Below are 9218 nucleotides of genomic sequence, written 5' to 3'. Positions count from 1 at the left end.
CCAACAGAAAAGAAGAGAGCTCTTTGTGACTTTTATGGGGCCCTTTGAGATAGGGAAGCATGCTTGGCAAGGTAGTATAATGTGAAGTACCGGGGTGGAAACAGCTGTCTGGCTTTGACTCCAGATTCTCTTTGCAGGGCTCGCAATAGCCCACGCAGGGCCTCTGTTCACATTAGGAAAGTGGGTTCCCTCTTGGTGGGTGCAGCCCTACGTGGGGAGCTGGGACAGTATATCGGAGGGTGGCACCTTTCTGAGTAGTTAATGCCTTGCAAGGCTGTGTGTAGCTGCTCTGTCCATCTCGTGCTGTTTGGTGACTCTCAAGCTGCTCGCTTTCTGAGCCTGTTTCCCCATCTATCATAGAAACACGTCATAGTACCTACTTCAGGAGTCGCTAGAGAGTTAAGTGAGCACCAGTGTGTAAGGCACGTCTCAGGAGTAAGCATGTATTTGACAAAATGGCAGCTGTAATTCTTAGCTAATAAAGTTATGGCTTGGCTTTATAAAGAAAAAAAAGGGGGGCCTACCCTTTTCTTGTGCTCTCTTGCGAGGCTTGGTTTGTCTAGAAATGTATTTTGTAAATGGAAGATAATTATGGAAAAAAGGGAGGGGCACTCATAATAGATTGCTTGTTATCATTTTAATGTAAATGGATTTTTTTTTTTTTTGCTTGCACCATCTGAGGCCGGCATATCTGATATGGATTTCTAATTGCCTGTTTGGTTGGAGAGAGGGTAATTTATAAGTCCACACCCTGTCACGCCCGCGCCTCTGGAGAACACTTGCAGTTTCTTTGGATGTCTTCTTGGGCATCAGGATAGACGACCTCATTCGAGTCGTTGGGTGAATGTTGTTCTACGCCTGCGTAGTCCAGCGAGTGTCACAAGTGACTCATTCAAAAGCCAACACTGAGGAATGTGTCCGATTTGCATAGCCTCATAAATGAGCCTCCTCAACTGGTTTGGAAAAAAAAAAGAAAACCCATTTTAAAGAGCTGTCTTGTAGTCATTGGTCCAGGTCAGGTCCCAGCATGCTCAGGGGCGCCTCTCTGCTGTCCAAGCTTCAGGACCAGAGAGACACTGGCTTTCATTGTTTAATCTTGGTTGGAAGGAGACACTCCTAATGTAGTCCAGGGAGGGGGGAAAAAAAACCAATAACAACCTGACAATGAATAAATAGAATAGCATTTGTGTGTTCTTAACGTCACCGGAGGGCAAGGATGGACTGTAAGTAAGTTCACCTAAAACGGGATGCCTGCCTCTTCTTGATGAGCTCTCCTTCACTGTCTTCTGGGGCATTTGGCTCTCTTAACTTAGTAGGCTGCTTTCAAAGGCAGCCTGTTGTCCTTAACAACTCTGTGGTTTTCTTGCCTGGAGTGGTCCTTTCCACTGGCTTCACGGAATATTTTACAATCAAGTCACTACACCAACAAACAAGTGTAAACTTCTGCATCAGGAACTCACCGGGAGTCTGAGGGGAGCCCGCTTGCCTTGCAACTCTAAATGAAGAGACAAGAACAGTCAAAGTCCTCCCAAGAAAGCCTTAACAGAGTATTCCGGATGCTGAGGCAGGAGGATCCTGAGTTCAAGCCGATTGGGGATGGCTACGTAGTGAGTCCCTGTCTTCAAACAGACAAACAAAGAAACTCAATAAAACAAAACCAACAACAACAATATAAAAAAAAAAATACCACTAACAACAACAACAACAACCAGAGCAATGCCCCCCACCCCCGCCCCCATCCAAAGCAGAGAACACTGAAAAACTCAGAGACTCATTGTTAACGTGGTGGCATACCCGGCTCTGGTCCCTCAACCCCTTCTGCTCCGAATCCAATGAGATGGAAGCAAATCTGGAGATGTAAACACAGGATGGGTAACCTGAGCTGGGCCCTCAGGGCTCCAGCCTTGGCAACCGGCTACTCCTCGCAGACGTCCGCTTGCAGAAGTGAATGCTTGCGAGCATTTGTTTGCTGGGCAGAGGAAGGGAGGAGTTTTGTGTCTGGCAGAAGCGAGATGGGAGAGTGGCTGAGGAAACCAAGGGGAGAGGATGTTATCCGCTGTCTCTTGGCCACCCCCTCCGTACAGCACTCACAGCAGGTCATGCGGACTGGAAATGCTGACTGCTGGCATAGACCAGAAAACACGGATGTTTTCCAAGCATGGGGCTTTAGGTCCAAGGGTAACAAAGGCAGCCTCCCACCTCTACTTTGCTTTAAAACCAACCTCAGTCAGTATTTTTTTTTTTAACTCGAGGCTCCCAGGGAGGCCAGAAGGCTCCCTTCTCATGTAGGACATTGTAATAACTCAGCAGGAGTGACAGTGTGTCTCTCTCTGCACTCACAGGACGAGTCTGGTGAGGTCTGGGCTCTGTTGGTTAGGGCTATCACGGTCTGTAAATGACTTTAACAGACTGGAACTCATTCAATCTCTATCCCCCGTGTAGGGAGAGTGCTGCAGAAGTGATCGCCCAGTGGCCATAAGTCTCTCGGTGACAGAGGCAGCATGGTCTGGGCTGGCGCAGAAACCCTGGTCCTCCAGGAGCCTGCACTCAACAGATGATCAGCTATATAAGGAGCCCTGCTCCGCACCACAAGGACACATCACATCGAGTGTGTAGATATTTATCGTTTTTAACGTGACTTGGCAATAGGCTTTCTATGACGTCACACATGGGTGTTTTGTAATGGCGTTGGTTGTGGGTGCTATGTTGGTTGTGGTGTCTTAAGGACTCATTCTGATTACGTGTGCAGCTCAGGGGTAGAATGCTTGTCAGGCATGTCCAAGGCCCTGGGAAGAAAAAGAGAGGGGCGGGGAGGGGGAGATAGAAAAATCAACAAATTAAAACCCTGAACCCAACAGCAATCAAATTTCACTCTTGAAATTAGCTCAGAAGTAATAGTTGAGCGGGATATGTAGATCCACAGTCCGATGCTTGCCTAGTGTGAATGACATTCTGGACTCAGTCCCCAGTACTCCAGATCAAAGAAAAGAAAAAGTAGCAACTATCCAGGAAGTAAAGAACTAGCTACACATGGGACATGGAAAGACTTATCAGAAGTCCTCATTTTACTTCTTAGGCTGAAAGGGAACCCCGCAGGTCAGACCATAGGCTGTCTTACGGAAATGTTTATGTATTCATCCGTGCTCATCTCCCAGAACCATGTGAGGAAATCTGCAAACCCAAATCTGAAATCTGAAGCTCAACCCAAGTCCCACTGACAGGAGTCTTTGGAATTGGAGCTCTGTTTACATTTCTTTCCCCATGCCTGTGAACGCAGCTCCATTGGCCTAACATTGGTGACACCTGGGGTTAGGTCCGTGGCACCACATACAACCTAGTGTAGTGAGTGGTACACACTTGTGACCCCAGCACCTGGGAGGTTAGAGAAAGGATGGTCAGGAGGATCGTCAGTGGTGGACTCTATAACACCCCATCTTTAAAGGGGAGGGGAAAAAAAAACCTCCAAAATTTAATATGTACCAGAGTTAATTTAAGGAAAACCCAAGGAACCGGGAGCCTCTGCAGAAAGCAAGAAATGCCCTCTAGTGGCCAAAAGAAGCCATGACCCATTGCCCATGCTGGACTCTTAGGGAGATGGGAGTTAACATGTCTGTGGTAAAGCATCTTCTACTTCACCAATTCCACCGAAACGCCAGAAAATTAAGCTATAAGACCCATTGGTGGGGGAACCTTGTTCTTGTCTTGTCCCTGAGGGCACCCACCGTGATGCCTGGCCCAGCGTGGTATAAGACTTAAAACAAAGGTTCGGTATTCTACTCTGTGGCCTTGACATCTGGTGACATCAGGAGGGTCCGAGATGGTCTGGCTGTGACCCCCTCTCCTTTTCTTGTCAAACTGGGTAGGTCGACACAGTTCTTACTTATTTCTGCATGATGGGCTCCCTGCTAAGCCATAGAATTACTCCAACAAGTCAGTCACGCCGTCCTGGGAGACTTGCCCTCCGTCTTGATACGACAAATCCTCCACGTAACTCGGTTGTTCACACTGTTCCCAAGTGTAGCCGCTGTGTGGCCCTGTGTGCCGAACAGCATGTCCTACCCTCAGGCTGTGAGTACAAGTGACTAATACGTTATCGGTCCCATCTGCACAGTGCAGCCTTGTGTGTGGCCCGCCAGCCTCATGACCCTAGTGTGAGAACTGCTCTCTTGCCGCGGAATAAAGAAGAGCCCCGCGAAATAGTCACAAAAAGATGGCTCGTAGGTATTTGTTAAATGGAAGGACGAAAGAGGCCAAAGGTTCTCTCAACAAGTGTAACTATATCATTTTCATTTTACCGAGTTATTGTTCGTTCAAACAAACGCCGGAAATTATTATAGACACGGATTAATAAGGGAATGAATAAACATGTCCTTAGGAGTGTGTGCGTGAGTATGTGCAGGTACAAGGGCCTGAGGGTGCCCATGCAGAGCCCAGATGTTGATATATGGAGGCTTCCCTTCCCTTATCATTCTCCATCTTAGTCCGTTGGTCTGTCGCTGTCTGTCTGTGTGTACACGTGTATGCGCAGGTGTGTACCAGAGGAGGGCATTGGGCATCCCTCTCCTGTTATTCCCTCCCTTGTTCCTTTGAGGCAGGATCTCTAGCTGAACTCAGAGCTTGGTTTTGTGTTTTGTTTTGTTTTCTAGCGAGGCGGGCAGACAGCGAGCCTCAGCAATCCCCCTCTCTCTGCTCACGCCACGCGGGGGTTACAGGCGAGCATGGGAGCACACCCAGCTAGTTGCGTGAGTGCCGGGATCCAAACGCTGTTCCTTATGTTTGTACTGTTGAACCGTATCTCTGGGATCTCTCTGTCTTATTTGAGACAGGGTCTCTCCCTGAACCCAGGGCTCACCGGTTTGGCTACACTGGCTAGCCAGCATGCTTCTGGAAGCTGCTTGTCTCTGCCTCCCCAGTGTTAGGATTAGGGCATGCACTGCCATGTGCAGCCTCATACCTGAGGGCTAGGGAGTCTGAGCCCAGGTCTTTATCTTACCTATGAGCCACCTCTTCTCATCTTATTTCTAGGAGAATTACTGCCTGGAGGAGACCATGAATTCCTTAAGGAAAAAGACTGTTTTGATTCATTTGAGGTCTTCATAGTTCAGCACAGAACTCACAAGAGGACATGTCTATTTAATACGCTGAATGAATATACAGGGATAACGTGGGTTTCCCTGGAGTACTTGCTAGTCTGTGGTACCGTAAGCACTCAATCCAGAAATCAACCTAGCAGATGTTCATCGAAGTCCTCCATCAAATAGTGTCTTGGTAGGTGCTCTGACGGTGGAGGTGGGACCTACGGCTAAGGGTATAAAGATGGCAAAGATACAGTCCCTGTTCTTTTGTTTAAATGGTTTTTGTATATTGAGACAGGATCTCAATAAGTAGCCCACACTGGTCACAAATTCACTGCGGTCTTCCTGTTTCAGCTTCCAAATGCTAGGATTATAGGCATGTACCGCCATGCCTGGTGCAGTACTTGCCCTTAAGGAGTGGGATGGTTATCCTCTGGATGAGGACTGTCTGCATTGTGCCTGTGGGGCTGTCTATTGGGGGGGGGTCATCTTCATTAAGTTAATTCATATGGGAAGAGCCAGCCTACTGTGGGTGGCACCATTCCCTAGGCAGAGGGAAAGTGGAGAATTTGAGATGAACACAAGCAAGTAAGAAAGCAAGCAGCATGCCTGAGTTCATGTCTCTACTCTTGACCACTGTACATGTGCGAGTTCTGGGCCTGACTTCCCCACAATGGGGCACTAGAACTGGAAGCCAGATTAACCCTTTCTTTCCGCCTTTGTTGGGGTATCTTACCCCAGCAGCAGAAGTGAAATTATGACAGGGAGCACACACACTGCAGCTCCTGTCAGACACGAGGCCACTGAAGTTACAGATACAGTTATGTAGGCCCGTTGGCCACATTTCAAGTGTTTAGTAACTACACTGGGACTAAAGTCTGCCATGCTGGACAACACAAATACAGAATTCCTTGATTATTATGAAAAGTTCCATTGGATCTCACTCTTACAGAAGCAAATCTGGTGCCATATTATAGTCAGAGGGTGACAACAGAGGTATGCGTCAATGGCCATGGGTCAGGATGAATGGGTTTCAATGTCAGCCCTCACTTGATCCCAGATTCTTCAGTGACATGGATTCTTAGGTTCCTCTCTCTGAGCATGTCTGCTCAGAGGCTCCACTCAAGATTATGGAGTGAAAAGAAACCACTCACAGTGGTCGTGACTTACCAACATTTCAAAAAATAGGGAAATGTCGAGAATAATTTGGGCATTATGGATGGATCCACAGCCCACCTTGTAAAATTCTACCATTCTGTCATATTTGTTTCAGATTTTACATCAGCTTGAGAAAATAAACCACAGACATATTTGGATCTCCTATATTCTCTGTCCATCCTGGCAAAATCCTGGTGGACCTTGAATTTGGTGTTTGCCAATTCCATTCATGGTTGCTTAGACTTTTCATCTAAGATTGGATCTGCAAAAAACACAGGGGATTATTTTCATCTTTTGTTAAAAGGACAAAAGATTTATTCCAGCTTATACTTTGAAGTTTTCATCTATGTTTATCTGGCCTGACTGCCTTGGAGCCTGAGATGAGTTGGCACATCATAGCAGAGCATGTGGCCAAGGAAAGCAGCACCCCTCGTGGCGGTGAGGGACCTGTTCTGTGTCTGTTTTCAGACTTAAATAGGATCACACTGTGTATATCCTTCTGTAGCTTAATTTTTTCCTTAATGTTGTTTAGGAGTTTTGAGTAGGTGTGTGTTGCTGTTTTGAGACATGGCCATGCTGTGTAGCCCAGGCTGGCCCAGAACTAGCCATCCTCCTGCCTCAGCTTCCAGAATGAATATTAGGTTCACAGAATTACGCCACCATGCCTGAATTGACACTTTATTTTGAAGTTGTAGTCATGTTGATGGCTGACAGGATGGTTCGATGAATAAGGGTTCTTGCCATCAAGCTTGACGATCTTAGTTCTGTCCCTGGAACCCACTTGGCAGAGGGAGAAAACCAACCCCCAAAAGCTGACCTCTGACCTCTTGACCCATGCCAAGTATGCTGGTTAGTTTTTTTGTCAACTTGACACAAACTAGAGTTACCTTGGAAGAGGGAACCTCACTTGAGAAAATACCTCCATCAGACTGCCCTATCGGCAAGCCTCTGGGTACGTTTTCTTGTTCATTGCTTGATGTGGGAGGACCCAGGCCACTGTGGGCTGAGCAAGCCATGGAGTACACAGTGTTCCTCCACACTCTCTGCTTCAGTTTCTACCTCTGGGTCTCTTTCTTGAGTTGCTGCCTTAAATTCCCCTCATGATGGACTCTAGGCTATAAGATGAAATAAACCCTTTCTGCTCCAAGTCGTGTTGAGTCCCAGCAAGCTGGTACACCATGGTGCACCCCTATAAATGTAAAAGAAGGATGCATCTATGCGGAAACACACAGTGCTAGTGAGTTCATTATAACCACCACAGCCCACTTTATTGTGTTAACTATGCCACAATTTATCTATCATACCTGTGATGAAGATCTGGCCTGTTTCCAGTCTATACAATTGCCAACAGAATTGCAATGAACATTCTGGTATTTTCTTATGCAAACATGCAGATCATATTCCTAGTAGGGTTTCGAGGCCTGTGATTATGCACATCTTCGGCTATTCTAAATATTGAAATATTGGTTCCTGAGGGGATGGACCAATTTATACTCCCGTTAGCACGGTGTGAGTATTCTCATTCTCCTCCATCCTTGTTGACACGCAGGCATTTGCTCTCTGCCAATCTGATAAAGGGAAGTATGTTGTAGTGTAGTATTTCCTAGGCTGCCAAAGATGGCAGGACAAGGCAAAATGTGTAATAGCTCTGGCACTGAGAAGAGAGGAGAGTAACAGGGTCAGTAGGTTTCTGTGTTGTGGTGAGAAATTTGTCACTAGGACCACAGAGGTAACCGGCCTTCAAGACCAGCAAAACTGTGTAAAAAGTGTATGACGGTTGTGCATCTTAAACCTTCTTGTCAGTGTTGGGCACAACACAAGAACTTGTAAAGAGGACTTAACCATCAGAACACGTCCCGGACACCTGCAATGTGTTGTAAATTTCCCAGAACACAGAGTCACATCCACATCCATCCTATTCAGGCTCTTCTCTCTCTCTGCTTCTGCTTTGTCGTAACCTAATTTCTGATGGGAGATACTGCTGGCAAGTGGGGAGCTGTGCAAATGGGTTGTCTGTTGGTGGGAAATCTTAGCAAGCCAGAGGATTGCTGTCTTACTAAAAGTCAACGAGTGTAGGATCTGTCGTGAACTTCTTGGGTCTGCCTAATTTGTGTAGATTGTGTAAGAGCTCGAAGCACTGAAAATAATCCCATAATTTAGGAACATATTACCATTTGATCTTGACAAGATTTTCCAGTATGATTTTAGTTAATACTCAAGGGACTGAAAGGAACCAATCTAGAAGAGCTTTGCAGCCTGGGGCAGTGGGAAACACCCATGGCTCCATTTTTCCTGAAGTAGTTTTGATGGAAATGAAGCATTTCTTCGCAATCTTTCATTATGGCTGGTATAGTCGTGGGAAATTTGGGATAATGCCGATTTTACCTGTGTGAAATCCTCCCAGAATACTAACTTGAAAAATTTAAAGAGACAGAAGGTCTGGAAATGTTCTTGCTCCTTCCCGAGAACCAGGGAATTGTCACAGAGAAGGGGGGATCAGTTAGACTCTGCAGCCAACAGAGATCAGAAGAAACATTTGAGACTAGAGCCCAGATGGACCAATTGTATTCTGTTTGATGCTCCCAATTCAACCTTTCATTTTCTTTTTTCAAGAAGGAAGATTTATGTCATCTATGGTGTTCTTTGAGGATAATGGCATTTAGGGGAAAAATTATCTTCTTAAAATAAGCAGCTGTGCTCCTTCAAAAGGTTGGTTGTCAGTTTCTTCCACGACCTTCACAAGCGATGATGCCACAGCTGAGATTCCACAGTGGAACAGACAATCGTGGAATGCTAATGGATGTTTTCCCCAGGAGATGAAGGGAAAATTGTACTCATAGTTTCTTTGGAAAAGCATGTAATTTAAGTGTATTAAAGTCTCAAATTAAAGGCTGAAAACTGTATTAAAGTTAATGACTTTGACAGTAAACTACGTTGGCTTAAATCTTATTTTCTGCCACCAAATAATTTCCTCATCCTCACTGT

At 46.1% G+C, this 9218-nt stretch overlaps 1 long non-coding RNA gene across 1 annotated transcript; it reads right to left on the bottom strand.

Annotated features, from left to right (window-relative positions):
• Window positions 1-697: 697 nt before the first annotated feature.
• On the bottom strand, window positions 698-1949 carry LOC128120092 (uncharacterized). The gene is made up of 3 exons (XR_008221763.1): window positions 1795-1949; window positions 1461-1619; window positions 698-953 (listed from the first exon to the last, which is right to left on the bottom strand). It is a non-coding gene; the product is annotated as an uncharacterized LOC128120092 (long non-coding RNA).
• Between the last annotated feature and the right edge of the window lie 7269 nt (window positions 1950-9218).

The sequence above is a fragment of the Peromyscus californicus genome, unplaced genomic scaffold, assembly GCF_007827085.1.
Source record: "Peromyscus californicus insignis strain IS unplaced genomic scaffold, ASM782708v3 Scaffold_24__1_contigs__length_46423439, whole genome shotgun sequence".
Classification (NCBI taxonomy): Eukaryota; Metazoa; Chordata; class Mammalia; order Rodentia; family Cricetidae; genus Peromyscus; species Peromyscus californicus.
The sequence above is the reverse complement of the archived record's forward strand: the minus strand, read 5'-3'. Positions and strand labels throughout refer to the sequence as shown.